This window comes from Scylla paramamosain, chromosome 13 (assembly GCF_035594125.1).
Source record: "Scylla paramamosain isolate STU-SP2022 chromosome 13, ASM3559412v1, whole genome shotgun sequence".
Classification (NCBI taxonomy): Eukaryota; Metazoa; Arthropoda; class Malacostraca; order Decapoda; family Portunidae; genus Scylla; species Scylla paramamosain.
In genome coordinates, this window is record NC_087163.1 from 13,390,919 (window position 1) to 13,416,513 (window position 25,595).

The window sequence follows — 25,595 nt, forward strand, 5'->3', positions numbered from 1 at the left end:
AGGTGTAGAGCAGAGAAAATGAGAGAAGGGGGTTAGTGGGGACGATTGATGTTGACACCAAATGCGCAATAACTGCCTGGCTGCTCGCTTTGAGTTTACTGTAAAAACCCTCCACATGCAATCATCCATCTAACTCATTTTGTTTTCCATATTTTCAGTTATCTTTTCATTTTGAGTCTTACATACTATTTAGTTGAAGAGTTCCTCTTGCTTATAGAATAATCAATATACATCCAGCCATTGTAGTTTGATCATAATTATTTTTGAAAGACATTCGCTCTATTTGTGCCAGCTAGCAGTGTGGTGTGAATGGGCGAGGCGGAGTGGGTTGCACTCCCGTTCCTTCCCCTCCCTGCCCCCTGCATGAGTTACTGCCTGAGATGTGGACCCAAGCTACATTCCCACCACTCAGTCGTTGTCCAGTTGACTTGAGGTGGAGATGTGCATCTCGAGGCAGAGCAAGGCTTGAAGAATTCATGTGATATAAGCTTAGAGGGTATTTCGTTTCAAATGGTATTATTTGTCTGGTTGAAGCAGTGAGTCCTTGCAAATAATAGGTGGGAAATAGGTACTTCTAAAAGTCTGCCTGTGATTGTCATGCCTCATAAGTTTATATCCAGTCCACATCTACTCAACTGTGTGAGGTATTTGGCATTGGAGAGCGATCAGTGGACCCTCTCTCTTTTGTCTGTGGGTTGCTTGTTCAGTATCTGTATCATCTCATTGTAATGTTAAATGTCACTGGTTTCCAGTGTTCTTTTATGGATTCTGGGCACAGGATTACTGTCACGCTATTGTGTTATAAAGTATATTTCTTCCTCAGATTGTGTTGTTCCTATGAGTTGGGGGTGGGGTAAAGGACCTGTCTTCTGGGAAGTTGAATATAATATTGCACAACTGAGGGAAATAATATTCTGTGGAATGTGAGTGAATACTAAGTATTCACTCACATTCCACAAGCGACATATATAACATATAATATATATAACATATAACAAGCGACAAAGGCATGTAAGGATTATAATATTCTATGGAATACCACCCTCACAGACAACAAGACAAGTCTTGTCTTGTTGTCTGTGAGGGTGGTATTCCATAGAATATTATAATCCTTACATGCGTTTGTCGCTTGTTATAGCTGTGCCTCCTAGAAAATAGATATCATATTTTTCCCAGCTGTTGGAGTGACTTTACCATTGTGGTGTTCCCTTGCCTCTAGGATGTGAAACAGCCTGACAACCTCAGTAGTGTAATTTACCACAGGAGGGCAGAAGGACCCTGTGGAGGTGATTGTGAGCCCTCTGTTTTCCTTTCATAGTCTAGTTCATGTGGTCACCAATCCCGGATCAGTGTTGTACCATACGCTGGTCTTTCCAGGAGATACTGGTATGTACATTTGAGTCTGAGCGCTGTAGGATAAAACTTCAATATAGATTTTTTTAATCCAATTAGCATGCACCATTAATACCTTATGAAATTAGCAGTGATATAGTAATTTACTGTTATTACAAAAAAAAAGTACCTTTAATTTCATAGTATGAATTTCCATGGATACACAACATTCAATTCCTTTATGCACAGGCATGTAGACAAATTTCCCCAAGTAAAAAAAAAAAAAAAAATCAATAATGTTACGAAAATCTGACGATGATAATTTTGGAAAAATATCAAGTTTGAACATATTGCTGCTGTTATATTTGCCTTGATTTGTTTAAGGTTGATTTCTAATGCAATGATCAGATATCTACAAAAAAATAATAATATTAAAATAAAATATTATAAGATAAGTAAATAAATAAATAAATAAATAAATAAAAATACATAAGTAAATAAAAAAAGCTGATTTGCCATAAAGGGTGGATGGGGTAGGAGTCTGACTGGGGTATTATGACATAATAATCAATGTGTAGGTATCTATGTGAATTTAGGCCAACATCGATGTAAGGACGTGATCAAAATATCCTTAGGCCAGCTATTAGAGGATTTAGGAGTCAGTGTGAAGATTAATATGTAGGCTCTTAATCATCCTAAGGAAGAATACACACACTATGCCGTCCACTTATGTCACCACGTTCCCTAGGTTAAACTTAGTCACTTGTATCACTATTGCATGCTACGCTCTTTTCTGGGGAGTATTTTATTTATTACTTGCATACATATTTCTCAATTTGCATCAATGGTGGTGATAAATAATAGAGAATGATAACGATGACAATGTTGATAGAAAACTCTGATGGCTTTCGGGGCGATTAGAAAACAGATGGAGGGAGAGTGGATTCCTCATCGTTTTCTCTTATATTTCTTGGGGCACTGTTGTGTATCTATCTTCTCTTTTCTTTGCCCCACTCTTCCCACTCACAGATTACCTTTTCTTCTTTTAGCCTTTTCAGCGCTTCTTCCACATCCTCTGACCCTATAATCCCATTTCATACCATCTACAGCATTTTCATACCAAATCCAGTGCATCACTTACTCTTTTACGATACCTTGCGTATCTTTTTTTCTGTGATTATCGAATACAGACCCAGAAAAATGTGATTGTGCAAAAGTACTAAATTATACAAAATAAGAAAAAAAAAAAAAAAGTGTGTGTGTGTGTGTGTGTGTGTGTGTGTGTGTGTGTGTGTTCTTCAAGCTGGCTTTCACCACATACTGTGGTGCCGTGTGTTCACATTCACACAAGAACTTTAATGAATGTAGCCTTAAGATCCTAGGTCCTCTGTTAAACAAGATACATTCAAACATAGTATATACATGCTAACTCTCTCTCTCTCTCTCTCTCTCTCTCTCTCTCTCTCTCTCTCTCTCTCTCTCTCTCTCTCTCTCTCTCTCTCTATATATATATATATATATATATATATATATATATATATATATATATATATATATATATATATATATATATATATATATATATATATATATATATATATATATATATATATATATATATATATATATATATATATATATATATATATATATATATATATATATATATATATATAGAGAGAGAGAGAGAGAGAGAGAGAGAGAGAGAGAGAGAGAGAGAGAGAAGCCGCACTCGCTGGTCATCAAGAAGAGAAAGCTAGCTTTGTCAAACCCTTTGGCTACTGTATCGGCCAGCCTCGCACACCAGGCGGGATGCGGCCACCGGCTGATGGTTGAAGCCTGATGCGGAGACGTGGGAGTCGTCACTTTCATAATAGGGAGATATCGTGCACGATAGTATTTCAAAAGTTTCTGGGCTACTTTGCAAGAGGAAACACTGGACTTTACATAAGCTGATTCACATTATCTGGGGTTACTAACTGATTGTCTGATTCAAAGAGATGATACAATATTATTTGGTGCCGACGCTATTGATGGTGAATATACTTTACGTACTTGCTGAGTCTGCTCCCTGAAAAAAATAATTTACTTCTCGAGTTACATAACTATTATAAATCAAAAAATGGGGAGATCTCACTTTCTTATTAATGCAATAAACTTCGGACTTTCTTTACAGGTGGACGTACGAGAGAGAGAGAGAGAGAGAGAGAGAGAGAGAGAGAGAGAGAGAGAGAGAGAGAGAGAGAGAGAGAGAGAGAGAGAGAGTGCCCTAGTTCTTCCGGGTAAAATCTCACTCACTAAGGATAAAAATTAAACGGCTTTCATTTTCATGTACATTCCCTATAAATATTATTTATTCTGTCCACGAGATCCCCCAAGACTCTCGTGGTCGACCGTGACGATGTAAGTGAGAGTAGTAGAGAAAGCGACAGGCTTGTAACATCTGCAGAAGAAAAGGAGAAAACTTTCCCACGGGCAGTGATAGTGTCCAGATTATGATTCCGTTATAATGTATGGCGAATTTAGATGATGCCCGATGAACTTACACATCCTTCAAAAATTAAAACTACTTGAGACCGCCACTTGTAACGTGTAGCTTATGATTTCCTCCACTGAAGATTCATCGCACGCTGTAAAACCAGGCTCGTGGCGACATCTGGTAGCCCAACCACTGAAGAAGATAAGACACAACGCACCTCGACTTATATCACAACATCCAGAGCCTCAGAGCGCACCAAGAGACGAGCAGAAGTCAGACATCATGACACTCAGAATGGTGGGTATCTGCCAGTAAATCTATTAAGCGTTCCTTGCAATTTACTGAAAAGTCCACTGTACCTTACTATAAGCAAGTGGTCACTGGAATAATTCTTTTCTACATGTGATCAACAAACCATGTTAAAAGAAGAAGAAGAAAAAACAAACAAACATGTATTTCCAGGTATTGATGGCGGCGGTAATAGCAGCGGTAGTGACAAGTGTCATCAGCGAGGAACTCATGGGCCAGTATGTTGCCCATAGAGCCAACTTTCTCAACGACTACAGCTGTAAGTATGGAAAAATGCAGCTCAGTGATGTCTTTCCTGACCTTTCGTCTAATGCTTTTCAACAAACCATGATGATTGGATTAATTTGTCATTTAAATGTATCCTTTAATTTCGACAAAGTGTGCTTCGTGGAAAAAAAAAGTAAAATGAATAAATAAATAAATAAATAAATAAATATATATATATATATATATATATATATATATATATATATATATATATATATATATATATATATATATATATATATATATATATATTATCTTTTATTACTTTTTTATCCACGGAGCAGATACACACGCACACACACACACACACACACACACACACACACACACACACACACACACAGAGAGAGAGAGAGAGAGAGAGAGAGAGAGAGAGAGAGAGAATTATATATCCCTCATAAATGTTACATTGAGCACTAATATTATTTAACAATAAACACTGAAAGGTTTCTATATGGAAAGTCAATCTGCTTCTCTCTCTCTCTCTCTCTCTCTCTCTCTCTCTCTCTCTCTCTCTCTCTCTCTCTCTCTCTCTCTCTCTCTCTCTCTCTCTAAATGTTTTAAAGGCCCTCTGAAATAAAGCCATAATTAGTTAAAAGAAAAAATGCAGTAAATGGCAATCTTACACTATTAATGTAAAACTGAAGTAATTCATCTGAAGGAATGGTAAAGATACTTTTTCCTACTTGCAAACATGTATTTCGGTCTATATCTACTTTTATGAACAGATTTATGATTAAGATTGTAACATTTAAGAAGAAAATCGTCTTTTAAGCTACAAAGTCATAATTTCCTTTTATAGAAAACATCTTATTGTTCTAATAGATGAATTTCAGCTGATCATATTGCATATACAGTAAAATCCCTCTTATCCGGCATCAACGGGACCACCGACTTGCCGGATACTTGAATATTGCCGGATACTTGAATAGAAGTGAAATTATGTCCCCAATCACCACCCTACACTTACGCATCTTACCATAACAAAGATCAGCTGATCTTAATCAGCAGCTGATCTGATCAGCTGCTTAAGTGTAAGCACAACACGCTTCCTCTTTTCTACAACTTTAGGCATGATGAAGGCGTCAGGCGATAAACAGTGCACACGCGGGACTGAGTCACTGAGTAAACACAGTGCAGTGGGCCGCGGGTGGCGCGAAGCAGTGCGCTCTGGTGGCGAGGGGACAAAGTATGCCTCGCGCGGGAATTTGAATCGATTTTATGAGTACACATTGATTTTTTATTGATTTTAAGGCTCGGGGAAAAATGTGCCGGATACTTGAAGCTGCTGGATACTCGAATGCCGGATGAGAGGGATTTTACTGTAAATACACTATTAGAAGGAAATCGCTATCTATTAGAAAGTAGGTAATATTTGCTGTGTTGACCCATGTGATTTTTTTTTCTTATCAGGCTTATATACTGCTGGGTATGTCACTAACCTTGAATCATATATCTCTGATGTCAATGTATCCACAGTTCCTGTACCTGTCCCAGTTGCCCCAGCTGAATTTTCCCCTGCTGCACGTATCCGCAGGGACTCAGGCTATGTACCTCCTCACAGCCACAAGGTTCACCACAAAAAGGGTGTAGTTGGGCCTGTATATACTTTTGCCAAGACTGATTACAAAGGTAACTTTAAATGGGGTGTTCGCCATCGTGCAGGAGTGAAATATGCGGGAGGATATCATCACTAGTTGATGCTTTGATATCCACAGCTTCATATTACTAGAATACTACTCAGTAATTGTTTCACACAGACCATTACTACTCATTATCAATATCATGACTTGCCACTGTTGAACTTCACGATTTAGGTAGCCTACTGTATATTTCCCATGTCTCTCCTGAATTGCAAAGTGTAGTGCTAATGATCAGAGGAAATACCAAAGTCTTTCTTGAAAATTAAGGTGATATATTCAACCTCTTTTTCATCAAGCTTCTCCCATGTATCAAACCTTAGTCCAAAGAAGCAACCCTTTACTTAGACACAAAGTAGATACTAATACTATCAGCTGTAAGGATTCTTACTCTTGGAATGACACTTCTTGTTACATATTGGTTTTACTTTTTACTTGGAACTTAAATACATGACCTATTTACTCCACCTTTACAAGATATTTGATGAATTACTACCAATAATCAGATCAAAACAGCGTCATCAGTCTTTAAGCTGCCCTTATAGAACCATGACTGGTTTAGACAGGTGCCTGTGCTTATGTTGGTGCAGGAGATATTTCTCGAATCATCACAATTATCGTTGCAAATACTTTGTGATTGTAAATACTCATTTGTTTTTCTTGTATTATTGTACACATTTGTAAATGTACTACACAGTTGCTATATTACTGTTTTCATCATAAGCAATTTAGATACTTCATTAAACACAAATCTAATAAAATGTGATCTACATATTATGATGTTCATTTCTTTTAACTCCCTCAAGGAAGCGACAAAAGCATCATCTAACACACAAAGCTAAAGTAAGCAGTGGCATCATTGTGTTGCATTCTCGTAACCTACTACAGTACTACAGTATCTCTGATCTACCTGATAAAGATATGTATGATTATTCATGATAAATTGTTTTGTTGATATATATATATATATATATATATATATATATATATATATATATATATATATATATATATATATATATATATATATATATATATATATATATATATATATATAATTTTTACAATCTCCTTGTTTGTTTGCCAATATAGATTTTGCTAGTTATTGATGGGGCCTTCATGGCCAGAACGCTGGTACTTGAAAATTAATATGATGAAATACATTTGATAGAAAGGTTTCTCCTGTGGTAATAATACGCTTTATGGTTATTAGTAGGTTGGGCATGCCCTCACATTGAGATTACTGTTACGCTGGGTGTCTATGTGGGTTGCCTGTTCATAGAAGTGAGAGGATGGAGTTTAGGAGTGGGGGGGGGAGGCATGTGGTTTAAAGAGGAAACATGTATATTTTTCTTTTTTTTTTTTTTTTTTTTTATGTAGGAAGGATACTGGCCAAGGGCAACAAAAATCTAATAAAAAAAATGCCCACTGAAATGCCAGTCCCATAAAAGGGTCAAAGCAGTGGTCAAAAAATTGGTGGATAAGTGTCTTGAAACCTCCCTCTTGAAGGAATTCAAGTCATAGGAAGGTGGAAATACAGAAGCAGGCAGGGAGTTCCAGAGTTTACCAGAGAAAGGGATGAATGATTGAGAATACTGGTTAACTCTTGCGTTAGAGAGGTGGACAGAATAGGGGTGAGAGAAAGAAGAAAGTCTTGTGCAGCGAGGCCGCGGAAGGAGGGGAGGCATGCAGTTAGCAAGATCAGAAGAGCAGTTGGCATGAAAATAGCGGTAGAAGACAGCTAGATATGCAACATTGCGGCGGTGAGAGAGAGGCTGAAGACAGTCAGTTAGAGGAGAGGAGTTGATGAGACGAAAAGCTTTTGATTACACCCTGTCTAGAAGAGCAGTATGAGTGGAACCCCCCCAGACATGTTAAGCATACTCCATACATGGACGGATAAGGCCCTTGTACAGAGTTAGCAGCTGGGGGGGGTGAGAAAAACTGGCGGAGACGTCTCAGAACACCTAACTTCATAGAAGCTGTTTTAGCTAGAGATGAGATGTGAAGTTTCCAGTTCAGATTATAAGTAAAGGACAGACCGAGGATGTTCAGTGTAGAAGAGGGGGACAGTTGAGTGTCATTGAAGAAGAGGGGATAGTTGTCTGGAAGGTTGTGTCGAGTTGATAGATGGAGGAATTGAGATTTTGAGGCATTGAATAATACCAAGTTTGCTCTACCCCAATCAGAAATTTTAGAAAGATCAGAAGTCAAGCGTTCTGTGGCTTCCCTGTGTGATATGTTTACCTCCTGAAGGGTTGGACGTCTATGAAAAGACGTGGAAAAGTGCAGGGTGGTATCATCAGCATAGGAGTGGATAGGACAAGAAGTTTGGTTTAGAAGATCATTAATGAATAATAAGAAGAGAGTGGGTGACAGGACAGAACCCTGAGGAACACCACTGTTAATAGATTTAGGAGAAGAACAGTGACCGTCTACCACAGCAGCAATAGAACGGTCAGAAAGGAAACTTGAGATGAAGTTACAGAGAGAAGGATAGAAACCGTAGGAGGGTAGTTTGGAAATCAAAGCTTTGTGCCAGACTCTATCAAAGGCTTTTGATATGTCCAAGGCAACAGCAAAAGTTTCACCAAAGTCTCTAAAAGAGGATGAACAAGACTCAGTAAAGAAAGCCAGAAGATCACCAGCAGAGCGGCCTTGACGGAACCCACACTGGCGATCAGATAGAAGGTTGTGAAGTGATAGATGTTTAAGAATCTTCCTGTTGAGGATAGATTCAAAAACTTTAGATAAGCAGGAAATTAAAGCAATAGGACGGTAGTTTGAGGGATTAGAGCGGTCACCCTTTTTAGGAACAGGTTGAATGTAGGCAAACTTCCAGCAAGAAGGAAAGGTAGATGTTGACAGACAGAGCTGAAAGAATTTGACTAGGCAAGGTGCAAGCACGGAGGCACAGTTTCGGAGAACAATAGGAGGGACCCCATCAGGTCCATAAGCCTTCCGAGGGTTTAGGCCAGCGAGGGCATGGAAAACATCATTACGAAGAATTTTAATACGTGGCATGAAGTAGTCAGAGGGTGGAGGAGAGGGAGGAACACGCCCAGAATCGTCCAAGGTAGAGTTTTTAGCAAAGGTTTGAGCAAAGAGTTCAGCTTTAGAAATAGATGTGATAGCAGTGGTGCCATCTGGTTGAAGAAGAGGAGGGAAAGAAGATGAAGCAAAGTTATTGGAGATATTTTTGGCTAGATGCCAGAAATCACGAGGGGAGTTAGATCTTGAAAGGTTTTGACATTTTCTGTTAATGAAGGAGTTTTTGGCTAGTTGGAGAACAGACTTGGCATGGTTCCGGGCAGAAATATAAAGTGCATGAGATTCTGGTGATGGAAGGCTTAAGTACCTTTTGTGGGCCACCTCTCTATCATGTATAGCACGAGAACAAGCTGTGTTAAACCAAGGTTTAGAAGGTTTAGGACGAGAAAAAGAGTGAGGAATGTACGCCTCCATGCCAGACACTATCACCTCTGTTATGCGCTCAGCACACAAAGACGGGTCTCTGACATGGAAGCAGTAGTCATTCCAAGGAAGATCAGCAAAATACCTCCTCAGGTCTCCCCAACTAGCAGAGGCAAAACGCCAGAGTCACCTTCGCTTAGGGGGATCCTGAGGAGGGATTGGAGTGATAGGACAAGATAAAGATATGAGATTGTGATCGGAGGAGCCCAACGGAGAAGAAAGGGTGACAGCATAAGCAGAAGGATTAGAGGTCAGGCTTGATATCATTATTTTATTTTATCTTGTTTACTTTGGGGTTATATGTATTTTCATATCACTGGGTAACTAGTTGTATAGGTGTTGAAATACAGTTTTATTTGCATAGAACATGCTAGCTTATGCCCTGTTTGACCTCGGCAAATATAATGTAAAAGCTTTGGAGAAATAAACTTGGGAAAAGCTAGTTTCTATTATCCTCTCTGCTGACTGGGATGGCCCTAAAGATCTGTTTTTGTCGTCCAAGATCGCGTTTGTCTTCGAAGCGCGAACTTCGGTGAAACCAAGGTCCATCTAGACAGATCAGCCAGCCGAGCGGGCCCAGCGCAGGGGAGGAAGGTGATGACGTCATCCAGGCCACACTTCCCGCGCCACCGCAGCTCAGTGCTCACTGACAGATGACTTTTGGCGGGACGTTTGGGCACTTTGGCCTGACGCCTGAGGTTTCCTGTTGTTTACATATCGCTTGTGGACACTGGGCTAGCTGGAGTGTTCATCAAACTCTCCACAGTGCTGTAAACAACTAAACATGCCGAACAATTGCTCAGTGTTTGGATGCAATACCACGAAAAGAAAAAACAGCATTAAGTATTTCAAGTTTCCCAAGGAAAAAATCACAGACGGCAGTGGATTCAAGCTTGTTCCCAAGATGATGTGTTCAGTGTAGACGATGTAGTGATATGTTCCATGCATTTTACAAGTTTTGACTACAAGGATGATTTAAAGCATCGTCTCGTAGGCACTGAAGCACCCAAGAGTTACAGGCCACTGACAGATACCGCAGGTCCATCCCTTAATTTACTTCAAGGTAGGTTAAATTGATGAATTTTCTAAATGATTACTGCATGCTTCTGTACTGCTTATAGTGCTATATAGCCTACCTGTGAAGCAAAAGCATTACCAGTGTTATTTAGGTATAAGCCTACTTCAGTCAGCCCCAACTCGTTTTCACTGATGAAAGTATAATTTTCTGATAGTAGAAATGAATCTAAGCAAGGCCAATGTAAATTTGCCTTGATTTTAAGACTTTTTTCTATGGCATTTCTATCAGAAAAACGTGCTTTTATTAGTAAAAAACGAGTTGGGGCTGAAATTGGAGTAGTGGTACGGGGAGGGTTAAGCTGATGTTAATTTTATGAATTGCAGGTAAAAGTGTAACGGGAAGATACAGTGAGAGGTCTGGCAGGGCAGAAAAAGAACTGTGCATGAAATATTTATTGTCTGAAGCTGAATATGAATCAAGAATCGGGAGAGGGAACAACAGTGATGCACTGCCAGCTAGCGCAACTGAAAAATCTACAAAGGCAACAAATAGTAGGAAAACAAGCTTACAAGATGTGTTGGCTGATCCTGCCAATGTAATAAATGAAAGAGATCAATATGAAAAAGAAGAGGGCACAAGTTATGTGAGTGGCAGCAATGTCAGTGAACTGTTGCTTCAGAAAATTCAGCAGCTGGGAAATGAGAATAAAGATCTAAAATAACAAAACAATGCTGCTTAATGTTATGATTAAGTGGTTTATATTCAATAACAAATATTGAATATTTATGCTAACATTATGAATGGTGTGAACTTAATTTTTCTTTGTATTATGACTACTGTTTGCCATAATTATTATGAATATATTTGTGCTTACAGTAGACCCTTTAATATTCCATTTATTCATCTAATTAGTAATGCATGTAGATAATATGTAATGCAGTTAAAAAAAAAAAAGGGGGAGGGGAAGAGATAACAGGCTCCAAGGGTGGTCAAGCTAAATCAGTACTGCGAGTGGCGGGGAGGTGTGGCGTGGATGACGTCATCACCCTTGCTCCCCCGCGCTGGGCCCGCTCGGCTGCCTGACCAGCCTACATGGACCTTGGGTGAAAATTTATGTCCTCAAGATATCGGCGGTCTTGCTTCAAAGACGCCGGGTAGAAACCAAGACCTATCTTCGACAAATCCGTAACACGCTCCTGAGGTGTTTTCGGGCGACCTTGAAGCATAAATAGAACCAATATAGCGGCTCCCAAAGAGTAAATACTTCTGTTATTGATGAAAATAAGTCTAATTTATAGTTTCTTAAAAAAATAATGATTTATGATGTCAAGAAGAGAAAGATAACGTTAATTCATGGCAAGGTAAGGGCAGATAAGGCGTTAAACACGAATTATGTTATACATGTGAAGTATTTCTTAAGCAAAATAAAGTTTTCTTAAGAAAATAGATAATATATGATCTTGAGAAGAGAGACATAACCTTAGGTAGTCTAGCAAAAGGTAAATGAGAGAATATAGGAAGCTAAGACAGCAGTGCAGATAAGGAGTTAAAAATTTATTTTGTTATGAATATGAAATATTTCCTTTGCAAATTTTTGTAGTATAATGATATGATAATGATATAGTCTATCTGACCTAAACCCACCAGCAAGCCCAAGAATTTATTAACAGCTTTGGTAAATGGAAATTGGGTAATTTTCTAGTTCTTTCCCGGCCTTATTGCTGGTCTATTCTCTTACATTATTTCGCATATACCTTTAGATAAAACTAAAATTGGTAATTTTCTATTTTTTTTCCCGACCTTATTGCTGGTCTATTCTCTTCCATTCTTTCGCATATAGCTACCTTTAGATAAAACTAAAACGTAAATATAAAGTGGAGGAGAAGGGATCCAAGTATGTGAAGTCTCCCTGGTTAGATTAGGTTATGTAATGTTAGGTTAGGTTAGCCAATGTTAGGTTAGATTACTGTCCTTAGGGGGGTTCCAGGAGGGGTTAACATGTATAGCCAAGGTGAAGAGAGGGAAGTCACCTAATGGGTACTTCTTTGTTTACCGCCAGGTTTTGCTATTTTCGGTGAAGAAATACTTTTGGTGTTTATCGGTTAGTGTTACTGTATGTAAAGCGTATGTACCTCTTGTCATTATTCCTCGGCATTTATAAGTGAAATGTTCAATAGTTTTCAATTTGCATGAAAGCGTGTAATATGTGTAAGTATCAGTATTCAATGCTATATTAAGCACCGAAGCCGATGCTCACTTGTTGGTAGTGTGGGGTTAACCCGCTGGTCGCCTGCGGGCATCACTCATGGCCAAGTCGCGCTCAAAGTTGGGCAGGATGGTGACCGAGGTAAATACTTTAATTTTGTAGTAAAAACTTATTGTCATAGTGCCAAGTTGATTGCATGTATTGTTAATGAATATTGTAATATGTTGAAAGTGTTTAATATCAGTGTATAATGTTATTTTGTAAGAAATTGAGACCGAGAACTTGTTCGCAGTTCTTACGGTCATGCCTACCTCATCAATAAATGTGTCAGGGAGAACTGCCTTTCCTCGACCCTATGATGATGGGTGTGATCAGTAAAACAGATCACCTGAGAGCCAATTGATGCCCAGCCGGTGCGGCTACAGTAAGAACTCGACCTACGAGCAAGAAATTGGCTCCATGTGAAACCATAGCAAGAGTGAGTCACAGGACGAGGGGACGCTGACGTAAGCCTATAGGTTGACCTCTGAGGCCCTGGGGTCAGCTCTACCCTTGACGACAACCACTCCCTTCTACCCACTGTGCCTCACCATCATTTTGTAGAACCCATGGTCACAGGCAAGAAAGTATAATAGTATGTATGTGCACTGAATTGAGTAGCCTAAGTGAAAATTACCCACAATTAGCTAGTATTAGAGTGGTAATTTTAATTGCTCTTTCAGTGTCTCAGTATTAACACAATTAAGTTGTTAGATATGTCTGATACAGAGGAAATTAATGCCGTAGATGGCCTTAGGGAAGGTGAGGGTGAGCAAGTGGACAAGGATCAAACTTGTAATGAAGAAGTTAGTGTCATGGAGCGAGTGCTGACCGACAAAGGAAGAGAATATCAAGTCAGTGTAACCAAGGGAAGAGCAGAGTCCTGTAAACGTAAATGGAGCAGTGTTACCAGCAAAATTAAGAAAGGACTAAAAATTGTAATTAGCCCCTTTTGAATTAGAGCCCATGTCAAGTGAAGTAATAGAGGAATTTCATCAATATTATGTGGAATACACAAAACTGGTGGAACTAGAGCCAGAAAAGTCAGAGCTAAATGAAGAACTGGAACACAACCAACGAGTTCACCATGAAATATTAAAAAGTACAGAATGTAAAAGAAAAGAGTTAAAGAATGACAAAGGATCAATTTGTTCTAACAAACGGTCTAGACATTCTAGAGTCTCATCTACTTCATCACGTTCATCAGCACAAAGAAAGCAAGAAGCAGCAGCAAAGGTAGCCAGACTTAGAAAGGAAATGGAATATCATGATAATTTAGAAGAGGCAGAAGTTAGGTTAGCTAAGACAAAAGCAGAGGCAGAAGTTATGTTAGCTAAGACAAAAGCAGAGGCAGAAGTTATGTTAGCAAGAGACCAGGCAATGTTTGCAAAGAAAAAGAAAGAGAGAGATTTAGCAGCCGCTAGTGCAGAACTTATTGCTCTTAGCTTAGTTGAAGAAGAAGTAAAAATGCTTCCAGGCAATGATGAAAGTGTAGAGAAGCAAAGTTATCTTCAACAATACATAGAGTCACAAAATGAAATGAAAGCACAAGCAATTGCAAATCAACAAAGTGGCAATGCCATGCCTCACAAATATGTTACATTCCATGACCCACAGGAACCTTCTTGCAATAGAGATAATGAATTGATGACAAATGAAGTAGATGGACAAATATTTAGTAAACCTCAGGCAATAAATCTCAACCCTACAGCTCAAAGTCTTGTACCAAGCTCTCGTAGACACAATCATAATGTCAACATGCCTAATAATGTGAGACAGAATCATCAATCCTTTTCCCATCCTGGGGGAACCTTTGCAATCAACATACCTGATCCCAAGTGGAGCCTCCCTCCAATAGAACCTAACACTTTTGATGGAGAACCCATGGAATTTCCAAGTTGGTTGAAAAACTTTGAAACTTATGTAGAGTCTAAAACTTCTATTGGTAGAGAGAGACTTGCTTACTTAGACAGGTATACAACTGGTGAGGCAAAGGATGCCATTAAAATGTTAATGCACTTTAACTCTGATGCTGACTATGTGCAAGCAAAGAAAATTCTTAGGGATAGATTTGGAAACACAAGCATCATAGCTGATGCTTACACAAAAAAGTTAATGAATTGGCTACCAATCTCTCCGCATAATGGTCCTGCATTAACAGCATTCTCAGATTTTTTGAAGTGCTGTTTGGCTGCAATGAAACACGCTTCTCATTTGTCATTTCTGAATGACCCTAGAAAGCAGAGAAAGGTGCTAGCAAAACTCCCTGAACATATTGTTCATGACTGGAGAAAGCAAGTAATGATATATCTTGATACGAACAGTATTAACAACACTCCTAGTAGCGATGAAGAGCACCACCCACCCTTTGAAATGTTATGTGAATTTGTCCAGAAAGAAGCAAAAGGAGCAAGCAATCCCTTTGTTTCCTGGAATTCAGTAAGTAGGGAAGTAAATGATTGGATCAAAACTCAAACAAGGGCAACCAATTGGAAACCAAGGGAATCAAACATCATGACAAAGAATAGAGGGAGTAGTACTTTCATGGCTAAAGCAATTGAAGAAAAACCAATGTGGTCATTCCAAAGTAAAGTAAATGTACAAGCCAACAAACAGTATCCCAAGGACCTGGAAAGGAAAGGATGATTCTGTCACTACTGTACAAAGGATCATGATTTAGATGATTGCAAGGAATTTTCCAAACTTGATGGTAATACTAGGTACAAATTTGCTAAAGAAAAATGGTTATGTACAGGGTGTCTAAAAATGGGTCACAAAGGAAAGGATTGTAGAAGAAGGAAAGTTTGTAAAGAGATGATTAATCCTTCTCAAGTGAGAGATATGTTTGAACTTGACTTTAGTGATAGAAAGTCAGCTGACACTCCATTATCATATGAAGATAAAAGGTTTATAAGTAAGATGAAAGAACGAGTACATCAGCTGAAGGATGGCCATTATGAGTTGCCCCTTCCTCTTAAAGATGATAACGTCAAGTTTCCAAACAACAAACTATTAGCAGAGCAGAGACTCAAGAAGTTAAGAGGTAAACTTAAGAAGGATAATCAACACAAAGGTGATTACAAAGTGTTCATGGATGATATGATTACAAAAGGTTATGCAGAAGTTGTACCGACAAAGGATTTAGTTAGGAATGATGATAAGGTCTGGTACATTCCACATCATGGAGTCTATCATCCGAGAAAGCCAAAGAAGTTGAGAGTTGTATTTGACTGTAGTGCAAACTACAGGAACCAGTCATTAAACAGTCACCTGTTACAAGGCCCAGACCTTACCAACAAACTTATTGGAGTGTTGTGTAGGTTTAGGCAAGAAAGGATTGCACTTGTATGTGATATAAAAGTAATGCACCATCAAGTGAAGGTCAACCCAGAACACAGAGACATGTTAAGATTCCTTTGGTGGGAAAATGGTGACCTTAATAATGAGATAGCTGAATACAGGATGACAGCTCACCTGTTTGGAGCTACATCATCTCCAAGTGTAGCCAACTTTGCACTTAAGAAAGTTGCAAATAACTACGGGTGTGGATATGATGCAGCCAAGCTTGTAAGAAACAACTTTTATGTTGATGCTGGTTTGAAGTCAGTAGCTACAATGGATGAAGCTGTCACTCTTATTCAGCAGAGCAAAGAATTATGTTACAAGGGAGGTTTTAACCTTCATAAGTTCTTGTCAAACAACAAAGATGTATTAGCTGCAATTTCTCCTCATGAGAGAGCAGATGGAATTAAAAGTTTGGATTTTAGTAAGAATGAAGACACACTGCCTATAGAAAGAACTTTGGGAGTTGAGTGGTGCATAGAATCCGACACATTTCAATTTAGGATAAAGCTGAAAGACAAGCCACTCACCAGGAGAGGCATTCTGTCAACAGTGAGCTCTATATATGATCCATTAGGTCTAGTGTCATCTCTCATACTGACTGGAAAGCAAATTTTACAAGAATTATGTAAGAATGCAATTAAATGGGATAATGAGGTGCCAGATTATGTCAAACCTAAATGGATAAAGTATCTCCTGATCATGATGGCCTAGTAAGAAAGGTTAAGGTCCTGGTGTCAGACTGTAATCTCGACAACCAGGGAAGACACACAAAGGCAAACAGGACCATCATAGAGAGGCCAATACATAGTCTAGTATTGCTGTTAGAAGGTAATGCATAATAATAGACCGGAGCATCCCCGCCAAGGAGCCAGTGTAACAAAACATATTATGTGCTAATCCTAGTTTTAAGGTACATACTAATCTTAATTTAAGGTAAATTGTTACACAATTTAGGGGAGCCATGTTACTGTATGTAAAGCGTAAGTACCTCATGTCATTATTCCTCGGCATTTATAAGTGAAATGTTCAATAGTTTTCTATTTGCTTGAAAACTTGTAATATGTGTAAGTATCAGTATTCAATGCTATATTAAGCACCGAAGCCGATGCTCACTTGTTGGTAGTGTGGGGTTAACCCGCTGGTCGCCTGCGGGCATCACTCATGGCCAAGTCGCGCTCAGACAAAGACGGGCAGGATGGTGACTGAGGTAAATACTTTAATTTTGTAGTAAAAACTGATTGTCATAGTGCCAAGTTGATTGCATGTATTGTTAATGAATATTGTAATATGTTGAAAGTGTTTAATATCAGTGTATAATGTTATTTTGTAAGAAATTGAGACCGAGAACTTGTTCGCAGTTCTTACGGTCATGCCTATCTCATCAATAAACGTGTCAGGGAGAACTGCCTTTCCTCGACCCTATGATGATGGGTGTGATCAGTAAAACAGATCACCTGAGAGCCAATTGATGCCCAGCCGGTGCGGCTACAGTTAGCTTTTACACGTAGCCAATTCATATTTTAACATTGAACATATTGCCAATGCTCTACGTTTTGTAGCTTTTATGAAAATATATATGTGATTTTAAATTCTCATTTTGGCTCTTTCCAAGCAACTCTGTTTTTGTCGTTGATACCAAGAAAGGGCTAATGGCCGGTTCACACTAGTATGTTATTTTTTGTATTTATTTATTTATTTATTTTTTTGCGGATTCTGCACCCGATGATGCCACTCCAATCCGCTCATGTGTGAACCGGGCTCAGCTGGTGCCTGGCTCCGCCACTCGCACTGACTGTGAGGCGTGTTCGGAAGAGATGTGTGTGTGTGGATGCGGTGTTGTCCATAATTTTTTTTTTTTTTTATTGAGTATTCCAGTGCAGTAGCAATTTGGATGAAGCACACAATTGTAATAATAGAGATTGTAATAACTGTACTCCAAGTTAAGAATGGAAATGTGAACATCAGAGATCCTGCCAGCATCAAAGCTATCCAACTATCCAAGAGACTCATTCTCTCGCACAGTACTCATACGAGGCTACTCCATACACACAGCATGCTCATGTGCTCACCTACAGGGCTGCTACATATGTGGGTTCCTAACAATAATAATCAAGAAAGCTCGGGGGAAGACGAGGAGAGGGAGAGATGCTGAAGGAATTGGATAGTAAGTGGGAAAAAGGATTCTCACATATATATCGACTTTTGAGTGTAGAAATCTTGTTAATGTGTCAGTAGATCCGTAAAAACATTCTTAAAAACCCGTTTCACTTCATGTAGAGGCTTTTGAGTATAGAAATATTAATAATCTGTCAACATTATTGAAGAAACACCCTTAAAATCCAGTGTCACCAACTAGAACCTTATGAATGCAAAAATTTTTTCAATCACTAGAATCGTAAAAAAAAAAAAAAAAAAAAAAATTTAAAAACCCGTCACTTCAATTAGTGCCTTTTGAATGCAGAAATTTTGTTAATATGTCACTAGAATCGTAAAAGCACACTTAAAAACCTGTGTTTCACTTTATCAAGAGCCTTTGCAAACGAAGGTCGGAAGACAGAAAGGTACGTATCCCAATTCCTCCGCTCCTTAAGCACTGCCTGTTTGTGATATCATAGAAATGGAGACCGGGTGGGAAATACGCAAAAAACGTATTAGTCTGAAGCGGCCTCAAGACTGTGCTTCGAAGCCAAGAGTGATCTTCGACGATAAAAATGCGCCTTAAGGGACATACCGCTCAGAACACTTTGAGTTGTTGGGTGACATGAACCACCAGGGAGGATTACTGAGGAAACTTCACTTGTTAAGGTAAAGCTTATTTGTCTAAGGAAGCCTATTCTGCTAGAGCTCTTACATGCTCTGGTTCGCGCAGTCTACCAGCTTAGAGCATCGCCTAAGGGAACAGCAGCCCACGACTGCACAGTGAGTACAGAGGGACTCCACCGCCTTGCAGTCAATTGGCGCACTGGATGGAGGGAACTATGGTCTACTGCCCCCGATATTGTGACCGGCCGCGGAGGACTCAGTTGGCCGGGGAGAAGGTACCACGACGACGGGAGCCAGCATGAGGCTAGGGGAAGGGTGCCGGTTCTTCTACTCCGCCCCCCTTTGGAATACGCAGCAGTACTTTATGATAACACTACCAGCCTTTAATCTTTTAGCTTCACCATGGTTAGAGATGACTTTACTTGATGAACAGCAGAAAAGAAACTACTTAAATTTCAGTTGACTATACACTTATTCAAAATATCTCTATGTAAAATGATTAACATGAGAATCTCAAATAACAATTTCATAAGTTTTGATTCAGCTGCTAATAGGTATGCCATACCTCACAAAGTAAAACTGCAGTGTGAATTCTCTAAATTATTGCATGAACTTATTGAACCTTATATGAGGTGTAATCCAAAAGTTCCCAGACTGTTTTAATAAAGAAATTTAGGATTATCTTATGTTCTGATCACAGTTGCCTCCTTTCAAGTAAATCTTTTTTGGTAGTTGTTGCTCTTAACTTTCTCTGGGATGTGTTGTTAAGTATCTTCCATATTTCCAGTTTACTACTTCAGTTGAAGCTTCAAGAGGAGGGTGAGTTATGAGCCACTGGTATCTTGTTTTTGGCTATTAGCTACTGGATAGACACAGCAGTGTGGCATGGTACGGTGGCGGCGCAAAAGCCAGTAGTATCAACAAAGATTCTCAGACTTCATCTCAGCCTTCTGCTTAGACTTGTGCATATCTCCTAAGCGTGTTTAAAAAGTTGTGCCAAGCCTAACTCTTAAGCCCCTGTATGAAATGATGAAAGAGCAAAATAGTAAAATCTTTTATTTTTCATTTCTAGTTAATACTGCAAACTTTTTTGGGGGAAATTAAGAAGAAAAGATAATTTGTCATCGATTTTGCAAGGATATGAGCGCATAAATTTGTGTTTATTAATAAACAAATTAGATCCCGCGCAAGGCGCATGTTTTTTTTTTTTTTTATGTAGGAAGGATACTGGCCAAGGGCAACAAAAATCTAATAAAAAAAATGCCCACTGAAATGCCAGTCCCATAAAAGGGTCAAAGCAGTGGTCAAAAATTGGTGGATAAGTGTCTTGAAACCTCCCTCTTGAAGGAATTCAAGTCATAGGAAGGTGGAAATACAGAAGCAGGCAGGGAGTTCCAGAGTTTACCAGAGAAAGGAATGAATGATTGAGAATACTGGTTAACTCTTGCGTTAGAGAGGTGGACAGAATACGGGTGAGAGAAAGAAGAACGTCTTGTGCAGCGAGGCCGCGGAAGGAGGGGAGGCATGCAGTTAGCAAGATCAGAAGAGCAGTTGGCATGAAAATAGCGGTAGAAGACAGATAGATATGCAACACTGCGGCGGTGAGAGAGAAGCTGAAGACAGTCAGTTAGAGGAGAGGAGTTGATGAGACGAAAAGCTTTTGATTCCACCCTGTCTAGAAGAGCAGTATGAGTGGAACCCCCCCAGACATGTGAAGTATACTCCATACATGGACGGATAAGGCTCTTGTACAGAGTTAGCAGCTGGGGGGGGTGAGAAAAACTGATGGAGACGTCTCAGAACACCTAACTTCATAGAAGCTGTTTTAGCTAGAGATGAGATGTGAAGTTTCCAGTTCAGATTATAAGTAAAGGACAGACCGAGGATGTTCAGTGTAGAAGAGGGGGACAGTTGAGTGTTATTGAAGAAGAGGGGATAGTTGTCTGGAAGGTTGTGTCGAGTTGATAGATGGAGGAATTGAGTTTTTGAGGCATTGATCAATACCAAGTTTGCTCTGCCCCAATAAGAAATTTTAGAAAAATCAGAAGTCAGGCGTTCTGTGGCTTCCCTGCGTGATATGTTTACCTCCTGAAGGGTTGGACGTCTATGAAAAGACGTGGAAAAGTGCAGGGTGGTATCATCAGCGTAGGAGTGGATAGGACAAGAAGTTTGGTTTAGAAGATCATTAATGAATAATAAGAAGAGAGAGGGTGACAGGACAGAACCCTGAGGAAAACCACTGTTAATAGATTTAGGAGAAGAACAGTGACCGTCTACCACAGCAGCAATAGAACGGTCAGAAAGGAAACTTGAGATGAAGTTACAGAGAGAAGGATAGAAACCGTAGGAGGGTAGTTTGGAAATCAAAGCTTTGTGCCAGACTCTATCAAAGGCTTTTGATATGTCCAAGGCAACAGCAAAAGTTTCACCAAAATCTCTAAAAGAGGATGACCAAGACTCAGTAAGGAAAGCCAGAAGATAACCAGTAGAGCGGCCTTGACGGAACCCATACTGGCGATCAGATAGAAGGTTGTGAAGTGATAGATGTTTAAGAATCTTCCTGCTGAAGATAGATTCAAAAACTTTAGATAAGCATGAAATTAAAGCAATAGGACGGTAGTTTGAGGGATTAGAGCGGTCACCCTTTTTAGGAACAGGTTGAATGTAGGCAAACTTCCAGCAAGAAGGAAAGGTAGATGTTGACAGACAGAGCTGAAAGAGTTTGACTAGGCAAGGTGCAAGCACGGAGGCACAGTTTCGGAGAACAATAGGAGGGACCCCATCAGGTCCATAAGCCTTCCGAGGGTTTAGGCCAGCAATTGCGAAGAATTTTAATACGTGGCATGAAGTAGTCAGAGGGTGGAGGAGAGGGAGGAACAAGCCCAGAATCGTCCAAGGTAGAGTTTTTAGCAAAGGTGTGAGCAAAGAGTTCAGCTTTATAAATAGATGTGATAGCAGTGGTGCCATCTGGTTGAAGTAGAGGAGGAAAAGAAGAAGCAAAGTTACTGGAGATATTTTTGGCTAGATGCCAGAAATCACGAGGGGAGTTAGATCTTGAAAGGTTTTGACATTTTCTGTTAATGAAGGAGTTTTTGGCTAGTTGGAAAACAGACTTGGCATGGTTCCGGGCAGAAATATAAAGTGCATGAGATTCTGGTGATGGAAGGCTTAAGTACCTTTTGTGGGCCACCTCTCTATCATGTATAGCACGAGAACAAGCTGTGTTAAACCAAGGTTTAGAAGGTTTAGGACGAGAAAAAGAGTGAGGAATGTACGCCTCCATGCCAGACACTATCACCTCTGTTATGCGCTCAGCACACAAAGACGGGTCTCTGACACGGAAGCAGCAGTCATTCCAAGGAAAATCAGCAAAATACCTCCTCAGGTCCCCCCAACTAGCAGAGGCAAAACGCCAGAGGCACCTTCGCTTAGGGGGATCCTGAGGAGGGATTGGAGTGATAGGACAAGATAAAGATATGAGATTGTGATCGGAGGAGCCCAATGGAGAAGAAAGGGTGACAGCATAAGCAGAAGGATTAGAGGTCAGGAAAAGGTCAAGAATGTTGGGCGTATCTCCAAGATGGTCAGGAATGCGAGTAGGGTGTTGCACCAATTGCTCTAGGTCATAGAGGATAGCAAAGTTGTAGGCTAGTTCACTAGGATGGTCAGTGAAGGGAGAGGAAAGCCAAAGCTGGTGGTGAACATTGAAGTCTCCAAGAATGGAGATCTCTGCAAAAGGGAAGAGGGTCAGAATGTGCTCCACTTTGGAAGTTAAGTAGTCAAAGAATTTCTTATAGTCAGAGGAGTTAGGAGAGAGGTATACAGCACAGATAAATTTAGTATGAGAATGACTCTGTAGTCATAGCCAGATGGTGGAAAACTCGGAAGATTCAAGAGCGTGGGCACGAGAGCAGGTTAAGTCATTGCGCACATAAACGCAGCATCCAGCTTTGAATCGAAAATGAGGATAGAGAAAGTAGGAGGGAACAGAAAAGGGGCTTCTGTCAGTTGCCTCAGACACCTGAGTTTCAGTGAGGAAAAGAAGATGAGGTTTAGAAGAGGAGAGGTGGTGTTCTACAGATTGAAAATTAGATCTTAGACCGCAAATGTTGCAGAAGTTAATGAAGAAAAAATTGAAGGGGGTGTCAAGACACTTAGGGTCGTCGACAGAAAGGCAATCCGACCTGGGGACATTTATGGTCCCCTCCCCAGATGGGGACTCCGAGGCTGGTGTAGGAGTCACCATGATTTAAAAATTTTTGAGTGAAGGGTGTGTGTGTTATTAGGTGCTTGTAGTTTTGTGTGGAGGAAGAGAGTTGTCTCTAGAGGGCAGGCTGTGACTGCCCCCTTGTGTTGTGAGACACAAAGGGAAACGTTCAGTGAGGTCACAGCTGGGTTTAATGATAAGTTCACAGCACCCCCTGAACAGTGCTTTAGACATCACTGGGAGTAATTATCGTTTCGGCAGGTGTCTACTGCCTCCTCCTTGGAAATGTATTTTGTTTCAGTGTTTACGTCTTTGAGCCTGTGTTGCCCCGTGATTCTCATGCAAGCAGTGCCTCCTTTCCATTGTTCTTTACTATGGAAAGTTCTTTACTTCTAAAGCCGAAAAGGCCAATAAAGCAGACCCAGCTTGACTGATTGCGAGACTTTCTTTTTTTACATTCAGTCAGTTTTATGAGGAAACCACAAAAAAAAAAAAAGTGCATGGGGCTCTATTACTATGAAGGTAAATGAGGTGTGCCAACAACAGGACACAGAAAGACCCAAGGTTATAAATGCTGCAGAACTGCATTCCCCATTGGCTAAATAACACCGTAATTATTATTTCAATTAGTGACAGCGCATCACTCCTTCCTGTGGGGCTCTCCAAGGCATCTCCCACCAAATCTGTCACAAATAACACCCCAACAGATCTAGTCTATATATGTCCAACAATTCAGAGTCACTCAAGTCATCAAGGACATTCTTACACGGCTAATATTTCTTGAGGTGGGCTCAATCTCAGGTCCGAGTCCTCAGTCTTAGGTCAGAGTTCCTAGCAAACACGATGTGTTTAGTGAGCAGTGACCTGACGCTATAGCTGGCTAGTGTAGACATGCCGCCTTGTGTTGCCGAGTCGTCTGGTTGTGTTAGTTCTGTTCTCGAGGCCTCCATTGTGAAGGTCTCGGAGGTGAAGGCTGAGTTCCATCGAAGGATCTCGGAGGTGCAGGTTGAGTTTTGTGAGAGGATCTCAGACCTGCAGGCTGAGTTCTGTGAGAGGACCTCAGCACCTGAGGGGAAGGCGGGGTCGTGCCCTGCTGTCACTTTACCTAATAAGGCAATGGAGAAGCATTGGTCAGTTGTGTGCAGGGGCGCCAAGAGGTTGAAGGTCCTCAAGGCGCCTTACATGGAGGTGCGCCACGTGGAGATGAGGAATCCCTCCAGTGTGCTGGAGGAAGTGATGGAGGAGGAGGTAGATGTAGTGGGAGGAGACAAGGAGGGGCCAGACGCAGGAAATTTTTAGAAGCAAAAACACTATACTCTTTTTATTCTTAGAAGAACATTTAAGCATGGGCCAAGATCCATTAGCTATTCTGCCACATCACACAATTTTTCTTAAATATATCAGTTCTTTTTATATCTTATTGAAATTTCGGTATTAAGTATGAATAATTTAGTTCATCAAACCATGCAGTGGTACAAATAGTTTGGGTTATAAGATAATAAAATAGTGTGGATTTTACACAAATATCACATTTGACAATATAGCTTTGCAGCATTGTCATTTAGGTCAAGCACCCGTGGTGCTTATCAGTAGGGTCAGGTGACTCAGGTCAGAGAGAGGGGTGGTTCAGGCTCTCAAGGGACATTCCCAGGATGGAAGTAGCACCCATGTGCTCGTGTGTTCACATATGGGAGAAATAACTTATTTACAACAAGGATAAGTATTTTTAGAGAAGAAGGCCAGTAAAGGTCATATCATTGCATCCTCCAGAGCAATGGCTTGAACGGACAAAGGCTCTAATGTGAGTGAGACAACAGTGCAATGAATCTGCTCTGCCCCAAATCGAGATTATGTGACAATGACCATAAACAAATAAATTATAGAAAAATTATTCACACAGTAGTATGCAGTACTGAGAGAGAGAGAGAGAGAGAGAGAGAGAGAGAGAGAGAGAGAGAGAGAGAGAGAGAGAGAGAGAGAGAGAGTGGGGGGGAGGAGGGGAGGGAGGAGGTAGGATGGTTGCCTGTCCTTTCCATCAAGGTGTTAAACTGATAAGTGGTCCTGTAGAGACAGGGCAATGCAGCTCATGGGGAATTTTCCTACTTGGCCAATGCCCAAACGTTCTTCCAGGAGTAGAAACACTGTAGTAAAATACCTGACTTTAGGAGAGCAGATTTTGAGGGATTAAAAAGATACCTTCAAGGAGTTGACTTGCAAAAAATACAAGGGCAGGTAAGGAGAGGCATGGATGGAGTTGAGAAAGAGAAGGCAGGGTGAGGGAGGTGAGGTGAGATGTGAGGGTGAAGGGGAAGAGGAGGGGAGAAGTGTCCAGAAGGGTTGGAGTGAGAAAGGGGGAGATATGTGTGAGTATGTTGGAGGGTCAGGTCATGCTGAGATAGGCGAGGTGAGGTTGAGGCCAGTAGAAGATAGAGTGGAGAAGATGGATGGTGCTGAGATCAGAAGATTAATTGAAGTAAATATAGATGAGTTGTATAAATATTTTGTTGATAAATTAC

At 40.2% G+C, this 25,595-nt stretch overlaps 1 long non-coding RNA gene across 1 annotated transcript; it reads left to right on the top strand.

Annotated features, from left to right (window-relative positions):
* The first annotated feature begins 408 nt into the window (after window positions 1-408).
* On the top strand, window positions 409-6,804 carry LOC135106440 (uncharacterized). The gene is made up of 5 exons (XR_010271308.1): window positions 409-496; window positions 1,220-1,386; window positions 3,951-4,108; window positions 4,274-4,379; window positions 5,867-6,804. It is a non-coding gene; the product is annotated as an uncharacterized LOC135106440 (long non-coding RNA).
* Window positions 6,805-25,595: the final 18,791 nt, after the last annotated feature.